This window comes from Onychomys torridus, chromosome 10, assembly GCF_903995425.1.
Source record: "Onychomys torridus chromosome 10, mOncTor1.1, whole genome shotgun sequence".
Lineage (NCBI taxonomy): Eukaryota > Metazoa > Chordata > Mammalia > Rodentia > Cricetidae > Onychomys > Onychomys torridus.
This window is the reverse complement of record NC_050452.1, coordinates 33,648,982-33,670,140: the sequence shown is the minus strand read 5'-3', so window position 1 is coordinate 33,670,140 and position 21,159 is coordinate 33,648,982. Positions and strand designations below refer to the sequence as shown.

Genomic DNA, 21,159 nt, shown 5'->3' with positions numbered 1-21,159 from the left:
CTTGGCCATGTTAGGCAAGCACTCTATCCCTGAGATGCACCCCAGTGCTCCGTGATTTTCTTCTTTTTTCTTATTGTAGTCAAGCTACAGTGTACAAAATGTTCAGCCGTTTTCAAAGGCCACCCATCCCGTTGATTTATCACGAAGCACGGTGATGCTTTATACAAAGTTAATACCTTTCCATTCTAAGTTGATCAGTGATCACCATGATGAATTTTGAAGTCTATCGGATGTTTCTTATCATCTGCCAAAGTGATTGTATGTGTGTTGTCTGCTCCAGCTTCTATTGTTACATTATCCTGGCAGTCCTGAGGTAAATTCACCTTGACCGCGATGTATTTTTACTTTATTAGAGTGATGTATTTTACTTACTTATAGTTTGCTTCAGATTTAACATCTGTATTCACTGATGGCGTGGGTCCACAGTTTCAGTGAGTGTTGTCGTCTTCACCGCCAGTTTAAATGTTCTACTTCACTTAGTCTTTATGAAGCATGTCTTAAATGCTTGATACATGCCTGGAGTACTGTTAGGTACTAGGACTTCGATGGTGGATAGGGGGAGAAATCCCTCACCCTCATGAACTTGTAGCGGGAGTTAGGAAAGCAGGAAACATGAGCACCGTGTTGACATCCTACTACAGTGGAAACGTGGCATGTAGGGTAAGGGAAGTCACTCTCAGACACCTCAGAAAAGGCTTTCCAAAGGAAGTGACCTTTAAACTGGTGTTGAACTGTCCTTGCCAAAGGACTCCACTGGGCAGGGAAGGACGGGAAGACCGCAGGTGAAGGAGAATCCGATGCCTCTGGGCAAAGGAATACTGGTCAGTAGTCAGTTGTACTGAGCAGGGGTGTGTGTGTGTGTGTGTGTGTGTGTGTGTGTGTGTGTGTGTGTGTTTTGCAGGGGGGGGGAAACCTCAAGATGAGGCTGGGTGCTTCCCAGGAACGGACTGGACTTGCAGAGTCTTGTGGAGCATGGGTAGGTGTTTGGGTTTTCTCCTGAAGATGAGTAAGGGAACCATCAAAGGAGTTTATGCAGAGAAGTGCTATGACTCGATTTCTTTATTAGAGGAATATCACTCGTTGGTAGGAAGGGAGGCAAGCCTGGATGGAGGAGACCAGTTGAGTTGTGGGAGACAGGAGAGGATGACAACAGACTGAGCATAGTGTCTGGATGGATGCCTGAGGATTAGGAAGCTCCGTGTCCCAGGAAGGCATAGTTGATTTTGACTGACTTATACCAGAGGATCTAACTGGAGTGTTCAATCATATTCTTAAACATTTTGTATTTTTTTTTCTTGCTGTTAGATTATTCTGTTTTCTATTATTGAGGAAATTCGTGTTTTTATGACAGTTGATCTATTCCACATACACTTTCGAAGTTTTATGTGTAACTCTTAACCTTGTCCACATATGTGTCAAACCTCATTTCTTATTTTAATTGTTTGAATTGCTCCATATTCATCTTTTTGCACTCATTCTTGGCCATAAGCATCAAAGACTTCCCCATGCCGTCGTCTTCCAAACGGACAGCAGGACACTCTTCAGAGGAAGGCTGATAAGGAAGTAGTTATAGTCTGTTTTACTTTTTGAAATGCTGAGACTGCTTTCATCTTCTTGCATCATTTTAAATTCCTACCCACAGTGCACCAGGGCTGTGCCTTCTCCACATCTCCACCAACTCTTCCTACAGAAGAGTCTTCTTTTCATACTTAAATATGACTCTCGAAAAGCTCATATAGTGATGTGAACTGGTCTGTGATTCTGCATGTGTATTTGGAGATGAAGCCCTAACAGAAGTTAGGATTAAACAACATCATAAGGATGGGTCTGTCATCCCATATGACTGGTGTCCTTAAATGAGGAGACAGGGAGTGGGGGCGAACAGGAAATAGGCCATGAGAGGATATGCCAAGATGGTGGACATCTACAAGCCAACAGGGAAAGCTTAGGACAACTAGAGCCTGCTGATGACTTGGCCTTACACTTCCAGTCTCCCAGGTTGTGATTCTGACTTAAGTCACCCCGTCTGTGACATTTTCAATATGGCAAGCCTCAGTAAACCAATATGCTGTCCTAGTGGATGTGAAGTGGTATTCCACGCTTTCAGTTTGCATTTTCCTGATAGGTGATCATGTTGAACATCTTTTAATATTTACTAGACATTACCTTTTTTTGCTTTTTTTTTTTTTTCTGTGACTTCATGTTACATTTATTTTCTGTCTTGCTGACTGCTCCAGTGCTTACATACAGTTTCAACTGTAGGAATGTTTCATCTTTAGACTTTTTTTCCTTCTGTGGTGCTGGTGATCAAACCCAGTGCTTCCCACATCCTAGGCATCTATGCCACAGCACTGGCTTCGAATCTTACAAACTGCATTGAAACATGTGTTTCCTGTCTGTCATAGGAAAGAAGCGCAGAGACCCTTTACCATCTTTCTTCTCTCCTCCCAGTGCAGGCAGCCCTCTTCTCCGCCCTGCTAACTGACCTCAGCTCTGTTTCTGATGCATCGCATACCTGATTAATGTTCAGGAGGAGAAGCCTCATGCTGAATGGTGCTGTAGCTCAGTACATAGCTGTAGGTTTTCAAGGTAAAGAGAAAATTCCCAAACTCCTCAAAACTTACATTTTGAGATTAGTAAACATACCAGAAAGGGGAGAAAAATCAATTCCTTCTTCAGAACAGCCATATAAACTTGCTCTTAAATGTCCTACGTTTGCTTCTTTGCAAGTAAAAGCCCCCAGGAATTGGAAAATTAATGAAATAATACTTGGGCAAAATAAAATGTAGAGGCTTTTCAGGAAGAAATCCAACTCTGAAGTTACAGGGCCTGTTCAGAGTACAGCACACTCCAACTGCCCGGGGAGGGTCAGGTAAAAGCCTTGTTTCCCGAACCCTTCTGAATCGTAGTGGTTCGATGCAATCCGGGTAGGCGTGCATGAGTCACCATCTCAAGTTCAGCTCCAGACTGCCGAGAGTACCCAAGTTCTCCATGTCTCTCCGCTTTGGCTTCTAGTTCAAACGGCTTTTTAAAGACCTCCTTCTTCTAATTGAAAGCAGAGTCTCTGCACTGGTTGAAAGACTAAAAACTATCTCAGGACATCACACTTCTGAAGGTTCTGTTAGAAGTGGCCGAGTGTTAAGTTAGTCAGCAGGGCTTGGAGCCTCGTTCTAACGGGCTGTACGTGCTGTGGGAAAGGACAGTGAAACTCTCGTCAGCCCCAAATTCTAATAACATATGTTGAAAAGCCATGCTTGAAAGGAGAATCTGGCCATTCCATTGGAAGCTCTGGAGCCAGCCTCAATGGAAATGTGTCCCCGTTTGTTAGTGCTGTCATGTTGAATAAGCCATCAAGCTTCAGTCTTCATATAAGGAAACATGGGGGAAATTAAATTAGTTCCCGCTCTACAAGCTCCGAATGCTTTAGAAGGATAAAGCCGGTGTATGTACCCAACACAGTCGCTGGGACACAGTCAGCATCCAAGACATGTAAACAGTTGTTTTAATAATTTTCAAAGTGCACAGATGACATACGTATCTCAGTGAATGACACTGAGCTGAGCCCTCATGGAATGACTATAGTTACAGGAGTAGCAGGGCAGGAAGTGCCATGGATGTCCCCAAACCCGTCTTGTAACCTAAGCATCTCTGCCATGACTCCCTCTGCCCCAGCTCCACTGTCGGCTTGGGTGACAAACCCCATTCCTTTGTCAAAACTTTGCAGTCTGAACCATCTAGTTCAGCCTTGACTATGAGATCCATCCTTGTCAATGAATGTGGCCTCAGTTCACTCATGATCGTGACGCCTCTGTGGATTTCAGGCCAGTTATTTTGTCAAGTGGCATTAGTTTCCAGATGTTTCCCTTCCTTGCGGTTCAATTCATGAGCGGCAGTTCAGTTCCTCACAGTTTTCGAGTCTGTGTTCTCACTGTGTGCCTCAGGTGGTGGAGGACTGTGGTTCATCCTGTTACTGACACTGTTGACTGGACGCTCATTTAAGGTAGTGACTGCTGAGTTTTTACACTGAGTAATTACTCTTCTTATTTCTGTAATAAATATCTTTGACTACTGAGAGCTACTGAGAGCTGACTCCTCCTCCTCCCCGTGTCCTCTTCTCCTCCTTTTTTCTTTTTTCTTTTTTTAAGATTTATTTATTATGTATACTGTGTTCTGCCTGCATGTATCCCTGCAGGCCAGAAGAGGGCACCAGATCTCATTACAGATGGTTGTGAGCCACCATGTGGTTGCTGGGAATTGAACTCAGGACCTCTGGAAGAGCAGTCAGTGCTTTTAACCTCTGAGCCATCTCTCCAGCCCCACTCCTCCTTTTTTCTTAATAGTGAAAAATTCGTATTTAGAATTAGGCAGCTGGACTCAGTTTAGATGATCTCAGTTTTGTTGGTAACATCCAGAGCATCATAATCAAGAGCCAGCTGAACATACCAGGCATTCTCTCCATCAGACATTACAGATATTAGCTTTGGCCATTTGGGTACCATGGGGCTTTTTCACAGCCTGTTTGACCTGGCGCTTACTGGCCTTGACATCCACAGTGAACACAAGTGTGTTGTCTCCTTCATGGTGACTCGATGGTCAGGGGGAATTTGATGATAACACAGTGATCATCCTTGTGTCTCCTGGGAGTGCTCTCCAGAGGACATTTGGGCTGCCTCTGGAGATGCAGTATTGGGCTGCCAGGAGATGGGTGATGTGTGGATCTTCCTTTAGTGTCTGTGGACTCTTTCAGCACTGGCTTCTTGGTTTTTCACACCCCTCACTTTGGCTTTGGCTTTAGGAGGGTCAGCAGCTCCCTTCTGTACTTTATGCCCCATCTTGGTGAAAGCGCTATCTATCTATCTATCTATTTATCTATCTATCTATCTATCTATCTATCCATCCATCATCTATTTATCTATGTCTATCTATCCATCATCTATCTATCTATCTATCGCTATTTATCTATCATATATATATATATATGATATATGATATGATATATATATGTATCACTCTTTCACAGTACTTCCTTGCTCTTTGACATCGTGCAGTTCCTTCTTCCCATGAGCATGTCCTCCTTACCTATAGGTGAGCACTCCCAAATTTTCTGCTCGCCCAGGGCTCCTGTAGCTCACAGCCCCACACATCCAATTGCATACCTGATGTTTTGAGTTAGTTGTCTTTCCCTGTCTTTGGTTTTATTGTTCAGAATGAGATTTCTGACTTCACCCCTTAAACAGAATCCTCTTCCAGTTCTCTCCACCTCACTAAACCGTATCACCACCTTCATCCTTCAGGCCAGACACCTCCCTGTTAGCCTTCCTTTGGGGTTCCCCATCCCACACCCAGCTTCTGCTGGCTAGCTCATTTCATTTTTACCCCAGGATATGCCTCCTGTCATCCCACTGTGCCCGCTCCCTCTTCCTGCTCTCCCCTCTTCTCCCTCACAGACATTTCCAGTTCATAGTTCTCTCTCTTCATTCCTTCCATTCCCAGATATCTTTAACCACTGCAGACCAGAGCACATCGTTTCCTTCCTCCAAATCCCGCCACGTCTTCTTTCTCCTCCCAGAATGAAGTCTAGGCCTCTTAACTCACCCTGCAGTCTGGCTCTTGCTAGCTCCTCAACCCCATCTCATGTTTCTCCTCCTTTCACCGAACGGCTGAGAGCAAGAGAAACATCGCCTTGTTCCATTCAGTGCCTTAACTGTTCTCATCTCCTCTCTCTCGGGGCCTCTCATGAACACATCTCCTTGTGCGTTCCATGCCCAGTCTCCTGATCCTTCAGGCCTCACCTCGACTGCACTTTTCAGATGCGTCTTCCCTGATCGCCCAAGTGATGCTCATCCATTTCACCCGTGCCTCAATGTTCCGTCTCAGCACACCTCCTTTAATTTTTCCTAGTCTTTCACATGACATGAAGGCTTTGCTGTGTGCTCCCTCGTGGTCTCATTTCCCTTCTTGACTCCAGCCTCCCCCCACTAGCAATTTGGACCAGTTCTGACACCAAAAGACTGTTAGAGACTAATGACGGTGGCCAACACTTAACACCACCAGGAATTTAACGCCACAGTGCTTTGGCCCAAGAGAGGAAACATATCCCCTTTGAAGAGTTCAGAAAGAGTTAAACATAACAGTTGAAGATCTTCATAAGCTAATTTCCTAAAAGCTGCCACCCCTCATGTCCCTACTCCTGCCAAAGGGCAGGAAAAAGAGAATCAACAAGCCTGGTAATAAACTACGGAGAAATCTGCATTAAGGAATTCTTTTAAAATGGGAAAATGCTGGTTTTATGGGACTGTTGGGCTTGGGTGAGATAAATTATGGCTGCTTAGGAGGGGGCTGGGTAGGTGGAAATAAGCTCAACAGAGTGGCGCATTGCTGTCTGGGACATTTAATCAAGGGACATAGTCAGCAGATGAAGGAAAAAAAAATTGCTCCCTCACTTACATCCACTCACTTCTCCAAGAAGTCTTTGTCACTATTAGGCCAGCTCTAATCTGTTGTGAGTAATCTATTGTGGAGATTTATCATTTTTATCTAGTGATTTTTTTTAAAAGAAAGTTTTCCCAGACATTTTTTGGTTGAAGTCATAATTCGATCCAATAAACCAAACCAAACCAATAATGCATGTTTTAATCAGCTGTTTGGTGGTCAACAGCCCCCAAGTCTCTGTGGCTTGTAAGAACAATTTATTTCTTGTCCACATTCTGTATCTGGGGCAAACTGGCCTCAGACCTGCCCCTAAGCCCTGTATCTTTGTGATCTATAATCTAGGTCAGAGGAACAGCCCCGATTTGAGACATGTGACATTGATGGCTGAGAAAGACAGAGAACCAGTGGAAACGTGCTTGCTCACATGCTACTGGCCAAGCCAGGTCACATGGCACTGCACTAGGCTGAATGAAATAATCCCCAAGACTCCATAGACCACAGGGAAGCAGTAGGAAAACCCAGGGATATCTTGACGTACCCCAGGAAAAAGGAAGGAGACTTTTAGGGACAGTGATACCTCATTAGTAAGCATTTACTATTTTCTAGCTGTCTTGAATGCTTTATACTTATTGCTTATTGAAACGCCACAATTATCCTGTCAGGTAGGTAATATTATCACCCCCGTTTTCCATACGAGGCCCAAGTTCACACGGTAGTAAGTGGCACATTCAGGTTTCACAATGAGACTCAGTTGTCTCCTGGCTGTCACTCAAGGAAATGCAGGGGTGAGCTCAAGGTGCTGTTGAAATATTTTTTTGTGTGTGCTTATGGCAAGCAGTGGTGTGTAATGATTAGTATTAACCTGAACTAATAGTTACTCTGCTGAGTGAGTCCTTCTATTGGAGTCTGGGAGTAGTGTTGGCAATCATCCCTTGGATTTTTATCAATTTCTATTAATAGCCTACTCTTGAGCTGTGTGTACTTGCTAGTCATCTAACTCCCTAGGGGATGAGGTAAACTCTAAGGGAAGACATGTGCATGCATACGATCTCACAACCCTGCAAAGGCTGCTCACAGAGAAACCTCCAAACATGGTTGCTGATGCTGAGTGGGAAGAATCTCTCTTTGCATAGATCAAGTAGGAGTGCCAAACATCCTGTTTCTCTGTATTGTATCTCTCTTCCTACTATGTCAAAATGGTCTCTAACATATCTGGATCCTAGGACATGACCAGTGAAGCCTTGAACCCACAGCTGTGGTTTCCTGAACAAGATTAGTACTAGAAGGGGCCACTCAACCTTCTGTAGTGGATGGGAGAGGTCCCACCCTTCTGAAGAGCTGTTGTTAGTTAATGGGTTGCTGGTGAAGGTAGGTAGGGGGTGATTTCAGTGATGTAGCAACTGATAAGTTGCCCAAACTCTAGTAGATAGCTCCCCATTAATGCACACCCTAGCAAGACTAATATCTCTCTCTCTCTCTCTCTCTCTCTCTCTCTCTCTCTCTCTCTCTCTCTCTCTCTCACACACACACACACACACACACACACACACACACACACTGGTGTAGGGGAAGACTAGTTGGAGGAAAGGGTCATCAGGAGAAGGATGGGAAGGGAAAACAAATGGGGGTTAAGTCTTTTCAAAACACACTCTATACATGTATGAAATTGTAAAAAGAGGAAGAGAGGGAAGGGAGGGAAGGAGGGAGGGAATCTGGATCCTTTGGGTTGGCTTGTTGAAAAGGAGCTGAGGAGTTTGCTGAAATGGTGCTTTTATCTGACTATTATGTCTAGTCTGGAGGCTCACACAAGATTCCTGGAGGTAGTGTGTTTATAACTGCCCCCAAAGGAAAGAATAGATTACCCAGCAGGCCATTGACTTCTAGAATAAAGGTAGACCCAGTGGGCACTCTGTGTGTTAATCTCAAAATAGGGAGGTGATACAGTTGAGGAGTTAACAATCCTTTCAACTCAATCGGCAGCTGTTTATGAATATTTTATGGAACATGCTAGATCTCCGACCCACCAATTGTCCACTTGATATTTGTTTTAGGAGGAAATAATGCTTTATCTTGATGGCTGGCTGTCACCTGTGTGCTGATATGTCCTCAGGGAGAGGGGGGAATGTGAGTCACTTTGATGACAGACAGTGATCACAACCATCGGAGTGATGTCATCTGTCTGCCCCTGCCTTCAGTGAGCTCAGAAGGACCTGGCCAGGTAGAGACTCTTTCAGACCCAGTCATAAAGCATAGCTTCCTTTATCAGCATTACTATGTGCACTCCAGGAGAATGTGAGCATCCCTTTGCCCCTTCAGCCTTTAAGAGATCGTACTTCCCTGTATAGCAACAAACAAACAGAACTCTTCTTCATAAGCAGCTCAAAGCCACCATTCCCTGTGAACACTAGTCAGCTCTCTGGTGCTGAAGTGCATCCATATTGTAAGCTGTGGGCATTACAGTGTTGGATAATGTTGGATGAAGGAATACTCTTCCAGTCCTGTTCATAAAGCCAGCATGAGAAAAGGTGGCTGTTGACATGGGTTGGGGTCTCTAGTGCTGAGTGCTGTACTGTTCTCCTATGTGTTCACCTGTTGCTTGGGAAGGGTTCTGTGGTGGTTTAAATAAGAATGGCCCCATAGGCTCAGATTTGAATGCTTGATCGCCTGGGAATGGCACTATTAGGAGGTGTGGCCTTGTTGGAGGAAGTATGTCACTGGGGGTGGTCTTTGGGGTCACTGGGGGTGGTCTTTGGGGTTTCCAGTGCTCAAGCTGGGCTCTGTGTCTCTCTTTTCCTGCTGCCTTCATATCTAGATGTAGAACTCTCAGCTCCTGCTCCAGCACCATGTCTGCCCACATGCTACCATGCTTTCCACCATGCTGATAATAGATAGACTAAACCTCTGAAACCATAAGCAACCCCCAATTAAATGTTTTCCTTTATAAGAGTTGCCATGGTAATGGTGTCTCTTCACAGCAATAGAACACTGAGAAAGATAGGGTCTTTGTGGAGAAACTACATAAAATCTTTCTGTGTGTTGAGTGAGCTGTCCAACTTCTGTGGTTATTGACTCTAACACCAGTATCATCTTCAGACCACACACAGCTAGCTAGTCATGATATTTGATAGGTCGTAGAGTCTTATCCTTGACTTTAAAGAACATTAATATACTACTAATGTTTATCTTTGAAATTTTTCTTTAACAAAATAATATGTATTTAGTAAAACCATATGTAATAGAAAATCCTACCCAAATCATTCCCATAGCCTATATTTTAACACTTTCTTTTGAGAAAAGGCATATGCTGTTTCTCCCTAATTTTTAAAGCATATTGGTATGAACAGACCCTTAGCTCCCTTGGGTATATTTCCCCATACCCTTTCTAGGGGTTTGAATCCAGAGCCATAAGGTAAATAATCTCCCACTAAGCTACATCCCCCTACTCCTCATTCCTTTTCATCTCATACAAGCTCATCTGTGCAAGACAAAGATGTAGAGAAAATGAAATAGGGAGATAAGGGCTTTTTCCATGGGTTCTTAATATAATATGAAAATTACAGAAATACCATTCATCCTAAATAACATCTGTAGCTTTTAAAAATGCCACTAATGTCATCGAAGAAAAGAATTACCTGAAATGTGTTCATTGTCCCTGGTAACTTTAAGACTGGTTCTGAGTCTCCAGTGTGTGTGGGTAGCTCAGCACGAGAGGTTTGTTTTTATACGAAGATCATTTAATGAAATAACACCTTGCTTTCGCATAGATTTGCATGTTTAGGCCATGATAAGATTGGAAGGGACCGTGGTGAGGGATGTCTTTCGTGGCATTTGGGCAGGAGGGACGCAGATTTGGGAACCAAGAATGGTCTTGTTACATGTGCCCAGGAGAGGAGTCACGTCTCGGGGAAATGAAGTTTCTCCCTTTTTACACTATGGACACCTTTTTGGGATTTTTGGCTTCTGAGTATGCATGCACACTATTAGCCGGTGTTAACCACAGCTGGCTAGGCAGCTAACACTGTAAGTGGCACTTTGTTGAAAAGCAGAATTTTGGATCAAGGAGCGGTAGACTCGTGTTTAAACTTAGAGTTTTTACATGACACCATTTGAAATGCCGCCCTCCGAATCCCTGTTCTTTTATTATTTCCTTTGAAACAAGTATGTAGTGAAGAAGGAAGGCTAGTACAGATAAAGGATTTTCTTAGAAGCCAGTTAACACAGCTTTACTTTCCAATAAAGATGTGCATGTGGAAGCCTGCCCATGCCAAGGTGCCATGTTTTTACAGTGGTGGGGTGGGAGGTCGGAAACAAAAAGTGACGAGTTCAAGATCCTCCTGACCAAAGAATTCAAAATCTAGTGGCTGGAGAGATGGCCCAGTGGGTTAAAGTGCTTGCCTGGATACCTGAAGACAAGAGTTCGATCCCTGGGTGGTGGAAGTCAAGAACCAAGTACTCCAAGTTGTCTTCTGACCTTCTCAGTCAAAGGACAGATGTCCTGGCAGATGCGGCAGATGTCTGGTCCACCTCCCACAAACAGATAAATACAATAAAGACACCTTTAGATCTAGTAGCAGTTGACAATTTAGAAGTAACCCACAGAAGTGCTGTTGAATCTGTTGGTGTTGGCTAGGGTCTCTCTGACTTAGAGATGTAAACTGCCACTTTTCCTGTAAAGGGCCAAATGCTATATACTTTAGTCTTTGGGGCCAATGGCCTCAGGTGCGAGCACTCAGCTTGGCTGCCCTGCAGCCGGAGTGGTAAATCAATGCTTTAATGGGTAGTAGAGGCTGCCTTTCAATAAAACTTTGTTTGTATGATCAGGCTGAGGGCAAGATTTGAGCAACAGGCTGTACCTCACCAGCTCTACTCTGTTAAGCTGCATTATTGATGCCTCATGAACATCTTTTTCTGCTTCAGGTAGATGAAGTAAGACAAATCTTTTCTTACAAGACGCTTCAGGATGACAAAGGGACCATGTGACTGTGAATAAGATATTTAACCTCAGACAATGATGCCATTTTAAGGCTATAAATGTTGACAAATAATGTTGTCACCCCTGTAGCATGGAAGATTAATAAGAAAGTTCATGTGAAACATTTTGACTTACTCAGCTGAATATCATTTTTAATATTAAATTGATGCTTTCTCTTTAGCAGCCCCAAAGGAGGTAAGTAAATAAATCAATCTGATAACCTCCTAAATAGATACACGGTATTAAAAGTGTGGAAGTCAGATCCAAAGATTAGCCAATCCACCCATTTTTCCCATAGGAGTTTTCTTCTATGTAGAAGTCTGTGTTTGGGGATGCCCCACCCCACTATGTCAGTCATTAATTAAGATAAATGACCCCACAGATTTGCCTATAGGCCAGGCTGATGGGGGCATTTTCTCAACTGAGCATCCCTCTTCTCAGGCGACTGTAGGTTGTGTCAAGTTGACAAAAAAAATACCTAACCAGCACACCAGCATATCTATACCCCCATCCTTGACACTAACATATCCATACCCTCCATCTCCCCCACCAGCATATCCATGCCCCATCCCCCCACACCAGCATATCCATACCCCCATCCTTGACACCAACACATCCATACCCTCAATCTCCCACACCAGCATATTCATACCCCCTAACCCCCCACCAGCATATCCATATCCCCACCCCCCACACACCAGCATATCCATACCCTCCATGTGAATGGGCATGTGGAGTGCAGCTTTCTCTGCCTGGCTTAACTAACTTGACACAATGTCCTAAAGTTCAGCCCTGTAATAAATAATGGAATGTCTTTCTCTTTTTGAGGCTGAATGGTATTCCACTGCATAGCTCTCAAAACCTGTTGATGAACACTTAGGGTCCCTTGTAACTTGGCTAATGGGAATAAACTGCACTATATAAGCATGCAAGTGCAGATTCCTCTTTGTCTACTGATTTTAAACTTTGAACGTCTATCCAAAAGTGAGATCACTGGATCGAAAGATGACTTTTATGTCAAGAAGTAGAGGAAGAGTTGAGGGCGCTACAACAGCTCTGTGTGGTTGTGTACAGGAAGGACTCCTGGAAAGGTGCTGAGGAACCCAGCTCCATCCGATCCCAGGATACCTTTTAGACCAAGGGGTCCGAGAATATGGGAAGGGTCAGGAACCTTTCCTGCTGCTGCAGTGGTGCTGGGGATGGCGTGGGTCCTCCAGAGCCTGCTATTAGCATTTCAGCAGCCGACTGCAAACCTTGAGAACAAATTGGATCATTTGGGCTGCAGGCTTCCTTGGTTGATGAATAGATTATTTATTTTCCAGTGACGTATCAGGGAGATGCAGTTACCGCCTAAGATGCACTGTGTACAGCTTGGTGGAATTGGAGACTAGCCAGTCGGCTTATTCTTTCTTCTTATTATTATTGAATTTACTTATTTTACATCCCAACCACAGCTTCCCCTCCTCCTCTCTTCCCATCCCCTCTCTCCACCTCCCTTCTGCCCCCTCCCCAACCCACTCCTCCTCTGATTCTGTTCAGAAAGGGCAAGGCCTCCCATGGGTGTCAACAAAGCATGGCATGTCAAGTTGCTGTAGGACCAAGCTCCTTCCCCCTCTTACACATATGTCACAGTTGTGTAGCTTGCTTTGTGCGTGGGACTCCTAACAGTGGGAGCAGGGGCTGCCCCTAACGCTTTGGCTGGCTTTGGGGAACCTATTCTTCTTATGGGGTTGCCTTGCCCAGTCTGTTCATTCTTCTGCAGGGCCTGAACCAGGCAGGAGCTATCAGGGGCTAGGTGTGGGTGGTTGGTGGGGATGTAATCCTACTGTTCAGGAGCAGGCTAATATTAGGTTGCTTTTCGTAGCTGAACCAGGAAAGATTCTCTACACTATTCTGAAATAGAAATCCCAGCAAAGGAGAGTACAGCTGGGGTAAATCACAGAGTAGTTCTGAAACAACGTGGGAAGAGAGAGGGAAGACTGTAGATGGGATTCCATGACAGGTTTAGGGATGGCAGTAGTCTTTGCTCTGTGTCTAAAGCATCAGTAATGGTCATCATCCGATTGGAAGCCTTGGGCCAGGGAATATTGTTCTCAAAGGAAAGGGCATTGGAGGTATACTCCAATGTTGCCTCCTCTGCCTGGTGAACAGGTTCCAGATTCTTGACCAAGCCTCTGCCTTCAGGTCTGAACCCTTGCTGTGACCTCAAGAATACAGTAAATGAATACCTGCTTGTTCTCCAGTCAAGTGTCAAGGGAGATGCAGTTACCCCTCAGATGTGCTTGTGAACAGTGACCTTTGAGAAACTGGAAATAAAGCAGATGAGTTAACTCATCTACAATTCAAACATCCCACAAAGGTATTATCTGGTGAGCTACTTTACCAAGAACAATGGAGCGAGTTCAGTGGACGACGGTCAGGTTCTGTCCGTACTTTCACTGGGCCACAAAACAAAACCCTTCCTTTGTTCTTTCCACCTCCCCCTCTGTCCTCTGTAATGGAGTAGCATCTTGATGCCACCATCACAAACACAGAGGACCCTTCCTTTCCTGGCCTTCTGTTCCCCATGCATCACATGCTTTCTGGTTTGGTTGGAGTGGTACTTGTAGTATGGACCAGTTTGGGTGCTTTGTGGGCATTTTACTGGCGCCTTCCTCTGTGGGAGTGGGATCATGAATCACAGTGGCAGTGGGGTGTGAAGTGGCAGTCTCAGGAGAACCCAGGACTTCCTCTGCTGTATAGGAAATAAGAGGAGCTGGGACTGAGCCTTATTTCAGTAGAAGAGTGTGTTTAGCTTACACGAAGGCAATGGCATGGGTTCTACTCTCCTGCACTGTAAGAGGTACGAAAAGATGGAGGGAGGGAAGTGGAGAAAGAGGGAGAGAAGAGCAAGGGGAGGTGATGTGGGTAAGGGGGAGGAGAGGATAGAAGCTCAGGGTAGAGACTCATCCTGGATGTTCTGCGGGATAGCAAGGGCATTGGTGCATCCAGCATAGGTCACTGGTGTAGGGGACTGCTAAGTGTTGGGTATGGGGAAAAGCCCAGAGAGGTAAAGTGGGGCCGGTCTGTGGAGACTGGGATGCCATGCCCAGAAACTTACTGTGTGAATAACCAGAAGTAATTGCACGTTTTGTAGAGACAGAGTAACTTAATTCACGCAGGATGTGCTGAGTTAATTTGCTGAATCACAGGATACTGCAGCCTAGTCAGGCATGCTTAGATGGCAGCCTGGATTAGAGTGGTGACAGAGATAACAAGTCAGAGAGACAGTCAAAGAAACAAGTAAGATTAAAAAAAAATAACAGCGAAACAAAGCCACCAGACATGGAGAATCATAGAGACTAAAAATATCGAATAGCTGACATTAGTGTTTGAACAACTGTATTGTCATTGTAGCTGGTAAGGAATGGACATTTGCTTTGTAGATTTGTCGATGGAGGAGAGTGTGTAGAGGGTTTGGCTCAGCTAGGAAAGCCCAGAACTGAGGAAAGGAAAGAAAGTTTATAGCGACCTCAGGTAGCAGCATCCTGTGTTACAGAGCTGTGGTGGGAGGGAGGTGAGTGTTAAATGCTAATTGAGCAGGAGTTTTTCCTGAGACTCGGAAGTTTTGGGTGACTTGTGAAAGTGGAATGTGAGCAGACTGGTGCGAGGAGCAGTGATTTGGGGAGTCAAGAGAACAGTGGTGAGATGGTGAGGGTAACAGGCATAGATGATGGAGCTAGCAGGCATAGATGATGGAGCTAGCAGGCATAGATGATGGAGCTAGCAGGCATAGATGATGGAGCTAGCAGGCATAGATGATGGAGCTAGCAGGCATACATGATGGAGCTAGCAGGCATACATGATGGAGCTAGCAAGCATGCATGATGGAGCTAGCAAGCATGCATGATGGAGCTAGCAGGCATAGATGATGGAGCTAGCAAGCATGCATGATGGAGCTAGCAAGCATGATAGAGCTAGCAGGCATACATGATGGAGCTAGCAAGCATAGATGATAGAGCTAGCAGGCATACATGATGGAGCTAGCAAGCATAGATGATAGAGCTAGCAGGCATACATGATGGAGCTAGCAAGCATGCATGACGGAGCTAGCAAGCATGCATGATGGAGTTAGCAAGCATAGATGATAGAGCTAGCAGGCATACATGATGGAGCTAGCAACCATACATGTTGGAGGTAGCAGGAATAAATGATGGAGCTAGCAGGCATAGATGATAGAGCTAGTAATCATACATAATGGAGCTAGCATGCATAGATGATAGAACTAGCAAGTATACATGATGGAGCTAGCAGGCCTAGATCATGGAGCTAGCAGAAATAGATGAATTGCCTCTGAAATTTAAGAGTGAAAAGAGAAATCTAAATAAATGTTAATAATAGCAGGAGTATTACTGATTATCCCAACCAAAATTAGGACATATTTCTGCAAAAGAAAGAGGGAATCATAAGACCTATGCAGGTGCTCTGAAGTCCCCCTTGGAGCCTGCCCCTCCCCCCCCGACAGGGTGTCTGGTCATGACAGTTCTTTTACTATACTCTTCAGCTTATAGTCCCCACCACACAGCTCTTGGGAGATCATTTACATCTGCCTCTTTCCAGAAGTTCTCCTGAGGAAGGCAGGAGATGGAAAACCAGAATTTGAAATGAAGCCTGGAGGTAGAGGGGAAGGAAGTCATTAATATCCTGTTTATTTCCAGCTTCACAATGTTGTTTCATATCTAGGCAAGACTAAAATAAGGATTTCCTGACTTGAAATCCAGATCATTCCTGCTGTGCCCTGTTGTCTGTAGGGGAGGAAAGTGTCACTTTTCAGGTCATGCTGTCCACTGAAGCCACCAAAACTAGTGTCACTGCTTTTTCTGCCAGTTGCTAATGAGAATGGGCAAGGGCTGGAGAGATGGGTCAGCCATCAAAGGCTGACCATGGAGAATGGGCTGAGAGACTGCTTCAAGTGCCCGTGCTTACCTGAGGGCCTGCCGATGGAAACCTTCGACCTGGCTGGAAACACTGGCAGCAGTCTCCACTCCTGGGTAGAAGGCTCCAAGCAGCCCCCCTGTATCTGTTACCCCCTGTTCTCAGCTGCCAGGTCACAGGCATCTCGGCTTGTGGGAGCCAGTGAACCCTGTAGACATGGCTTCACACTGGGCTTCCAGACTCTCCCGTTCCCCATGGGATGGTCCTGCAACAGCGGGTTATGAAACTTGCTTTCTACCATATTCCGAGGAGTTCCCCTTCAGCCGCCCATGCTCTCAGTTCAGATTTTCTTCCTTGTGTTGTTTGCCCTGTGCCTCCATGGTGTCAACTAATGTGTTGTTTCTCTCTTACTGACTTTGTGCTCATATTTGGGGGGGGGGGACCTACCCAGATATATCTATTAGTTTCATTTTACTAAGTATTTGGTTAATGTACAAAGACATGAGCTTCATTATGGCATTATCTCTGTCTTTGCTCGTACACATCCACCTTCTTCATTAGATATAGGGGGGTTTGGTTAGGCTTGGTTGTTGGTCCTAGGGACTGAACCCAGGACCTCATTATATGCTAGGCAAGTGTCTTAGCACTGAACTATACCCCTAACTCTCTGTTGGTGTGTGTGTGTGTGTGTGTGTGTGTGTTTTATAGATCCATGAAATTTTATTTTTTATTATTATTAATTTTGGGACAGGATATATCTAGGCCAGCCTTGAACTTTCTCTGGAGTCCAACCAAGCTTCCATCCACATGGCTCTTAGGAGACCTTTCACGTATGCTTCTCCCAGATGTCCTGCTGGGGATGGCTGTGGACGGAGAAACCGGATTTCTGTGTTCCTTCTGACACCTGAATCACCCTAAGGCAGCATCCTTTGAAGCTGGTATTGCAGGCCTGTGCTAGCACCACTGTGCCCAGCAAAGCACCACCATGCTTGGCTTCCATGCTTGAACTACAAACTGTTCTAAACATTCTTCCAAGCTGCCCCTGTGGGTTTGGAAGGGACATGAAGAGACATGGGCTTGCAGAAGAACATTTCCACCAGGGGACAGGTCATTTGTAACTGGCACCTTAACAGTTAGTGGGCACCCATGGGACCAGCTCTGTTCAGCTAATACCTTGATACTAGATAGGAAACTTACCTGAGATTTCATATGTATGATTTTCTCTAGATGGCAAGACATTTAAGAAAAAAAATTAGACTTAAAACTTTTAAAACATACATCAATAGTATAGTCAAATCTCATTTGTGAGTTTGCCTACATGTTAAAGTTTGTTTGTAATAATTTATTTTAAAAAACTTGTTTACAGTCAGGTATGTACCTTTGAATCCCAGCACTCAGGAGGCAGAGGTAAGTGGATCTCTGTGAGTTCAAGACCAGCCTGGTCTACATATAGAGTTCCAGGTTGGCCAAGACTACAAAATGAGATCCTGTCTCTAAAAGTATATAATTTAATAGTTGAAATTTGAAATACTAAATTTGAAATTCATTCCAATTATCATATATATATATATTTGGGTATATATATCTCCAAAATTGTAATGTCAGGACCACATGGTAATTCTATTTTTAGTGATTTGAGAAACTGCCATTCTATTTCCCATAGCAAGCATACCATTTTACAGTCCTACAAGCCATGCACACGAGATCTAACTTCTCCGCCCTTCGGGCAGCACTGGTTTTCTATGCTTTTCAGGGTGGCCATCCTCACAGGTGTGAGAGGGCATCTCATCATGGTATGGTTGCAGTTCCCAAGTTAATGGTGCTACGTCCACCCACATGCACACTGGATAGTGTATCTTCTTTGGAGGTCTGTCTGCTGAATCCCTCTGCCCATTTAAAAACCTGGATTGTTTGTCCTTTTGTGACACAGTTAGAGATGTCACAGTGATGCCTCAGAACGGAAGCTGGCAACACCAAAGTGTTCTTGAGGCTCTGTAAACCGGAACTGTCATATATTATTGATGGGAATGTAAAGTGGGACGACCATATTGCCGAAACCTCTGGCAGTTTCATAGAGTAAACCACCCCTCAACCTCTAAGTGGTGGTTCCACAGCTAGGCTAAGGTATTTTTCCCGGGAGAAATCAAAATACATGTTTGCAAAAAGCCGGTAGAGAAATGGATGACTTTGCTGGAAATATCCCCAAATGGAAACAAATGCCCATCCACAGGAGAAGGTATTCCAAATGTGGTGCTTTTGTGCAGTGGAATATTTCTCAGCAATAAAAAAGAACAAACTACTCATACACTTAACAGTGCAGGTGACTTCAGAGACACTGTCCTGGGTGCATTTGGCCAGACACAGAGACGCACACTGCATGTCCACTGTATGAAGGTTAGGAAGAACTGACTGTAGTCATGGGAATTATAGTATTCCCAAGGGGGCTTAAAGTTAACTGACAGAGTCATGAAGGAACTTTCTGGAAGTATGGAAGTATCCTATGTTTTCTTGATGGTTCTAAAGTTAGGTCCATTATTAAAAATGTACCAAAATGAGCCAAGTATGATGGCACACATTTTTAACCCTAGAGCTTTGGAAATGGAGGCAGGCAGATATCTGAGTTCAGGCCATACGACTCCAAGATTCCACATAGTAAGTTCCAGGCCAGCCAGAGTCACATAGTAAGTACTCTGTGATTCATTTCCATTGGTTGGAAGTTCTTTAGACCTGCTCTATATGAGTCCTGATTGTGTTTTATTTCTGTAAGGGCTTGACTTGTACCTGAAAGAGTATGTGGTCACAATCTCCAGGTACAGTGTTACTGTGCAGATGACTCACGTTTAGTGTAATTGTGTCCTTTGTCTTTATCCTGTGGTGATATTTTATTTGTGCTTTAACAAATAAAACTTATCTGAACAGAGCCAGGCACTAAATTAGACATAGAGGCCAGACGGTGGTGGCACACACCTTTAACCCTATCATTCTGGGAGACAGAGATCCATCTGTGAGTTCAAGGCCACACTGGAAACAGAGAGAGGCTGATGACACATGCCGTTAATCCCAGCACTTGAGATCTCTCATGCCTTTGCGCCAAGTATTTGGGAAGCACGCACCTTTAATCCCAGCACTAGAAAGAAAGGAAGATGGCAGGACACAGAAAGGTAGATAAGGTGTGAGGAAACAGGAAGTCTCTCTATGAAGGCTAAGGAGTTGGTGAGGTGAGATTGGCTATGGCTTGTTCTGTTTCTCTGATCTTCCAGCTTTCACCCTAATATCTGGCTCCGTTTTTTTATTTACTTATTAATAAGATTGTTCAGCAATTCATCTTACATTGTCCTTACTCAGTTTGCTTTGTAGGCTGCTAAGTGGCATGTGTCACAGTCCTTTACAGTCTCTATAAGCTGGACCATGTTAATCACAACCTCTTAAAGACCACATCCTCATCTCTCTCTAGAACATCCAGAGTTTGTCTTGTTGCTCCATTTGTTTGTTTGTTTGTTTTTTCATGACTCCATGTCCTGGTATTGCCTCGCCATCGTTAGCTCCCTTATTTATTTATTTTGTGAGTATAAGTGTTTGCCTGCATGTAAGTCTGTGCACCATGTGCATGAAGTGCCCACCAAGGCCAGAAGAGGGCGGCAGATTCCTTGAGACCCAAGTTGTAGATGGTTGTGAACCTCCATGGGGATTCTGGGAATAGAACCCAGGTCCTCCGGAAGAGCAGCCATCTCTCCATCTCTCCAACCCTTCTCCTCATCATTATTGACTGAATGCAGCACTTTATGCATGAAACATCCTAGAGACTGTAGGTTGTTTCTGTGGGTTTTTTTTTGTTCTGTTTTCTCCCAAGGCCTTTTCCTTTTGCTTCTGACAATCATGCTGTCAAGGATACTGGACGCCACACTGACATAAGGTTGAGCTGGATACTTTTTAGGTCTTATTTGAGCCATGAGAGTCTTTGCATTAATTTGTTGGTTTGTTTATACCAGCACTCTTTCATCAGTGGCAGGCTCTAACCTGTAGCTGTCATTCCCCGGCACCATGGAACTACCAAGAGTGCCGTTTCAACTTTTCACTGCTGTTGGCTGCTTTGTGTAGCCGCAGCTCAGAGAGGCAGGACACTGGGCGGAGGTCTTGCTTTTCCCTCTCTCTGATATCTTCTTCTTCTTTAAGGGTCTTTCTCTTGGGGGCGGGGCGGGAGTCTTGCCCTGCACTTCTGAAACATACATGGGATACCTTGAAAGGAAAGGGGGTACTGAATTGTTCCAGTCTTACTCCTCTGTCTTCGGTAGGTCAGCCTCTTGTGTCTTGATGGTGGTGGCAGCAGCTGCTGGGGCTAGTGTGTGTGTGTGTGTGTGTGTGTGTGTGTGTGTATGTGTGTGTGTGTGTGTGTATACACTTGAATGCTAGGATTACAGGTATGATTACTACCATGCCCAGCTCTCCCCATGCCTTTAAACACACTTTGAGATGATTTTTACCGGAGTGTCTAGTTGTCTTCAGTGGGAAGTTTGTTTGATGTGTGAGTCCTTCACAGCCAGGAGCTGAGGAGCCTCTTCTGTACAGTTGTTTCAACCCATCTGGAGTGATTTCTTATTGTCTCTGTCCAGTTTCATTGGATTTACAAAGGACACCGTCAAAACTGAGGTTTTTTTCCCCTGGACATGTCTCTCTCAGTTCCCAGTTAAAACCCACGATCCTATGTCATGGCTTTTATCTAAGCAGAGCCGGAAGGGACTGTGCACGTCCCACCCACAGGAAATGTTAACCTAGTTAAATCTGATTGGAATTTGAGCAAAAAGGTGTCCGTCCTACCTCTGGAGGAAAGGATAACCTGGCGA

At 44.6% G+C, this 21,159-nt stretch overlaps 1 protein-coding gene across 1 annotated transcript in view; it reads left to right on the top strand.

Annotated features, from left to right (window-relative positions):
• Cracd (capping protein inhibiting regulator of actin dynamics) overlaps positions 1 to 21,159 on the top strand; it is a 231,613-nt gene that overhangs the window by 81,829 nt on the left and 128,625 nt on the right.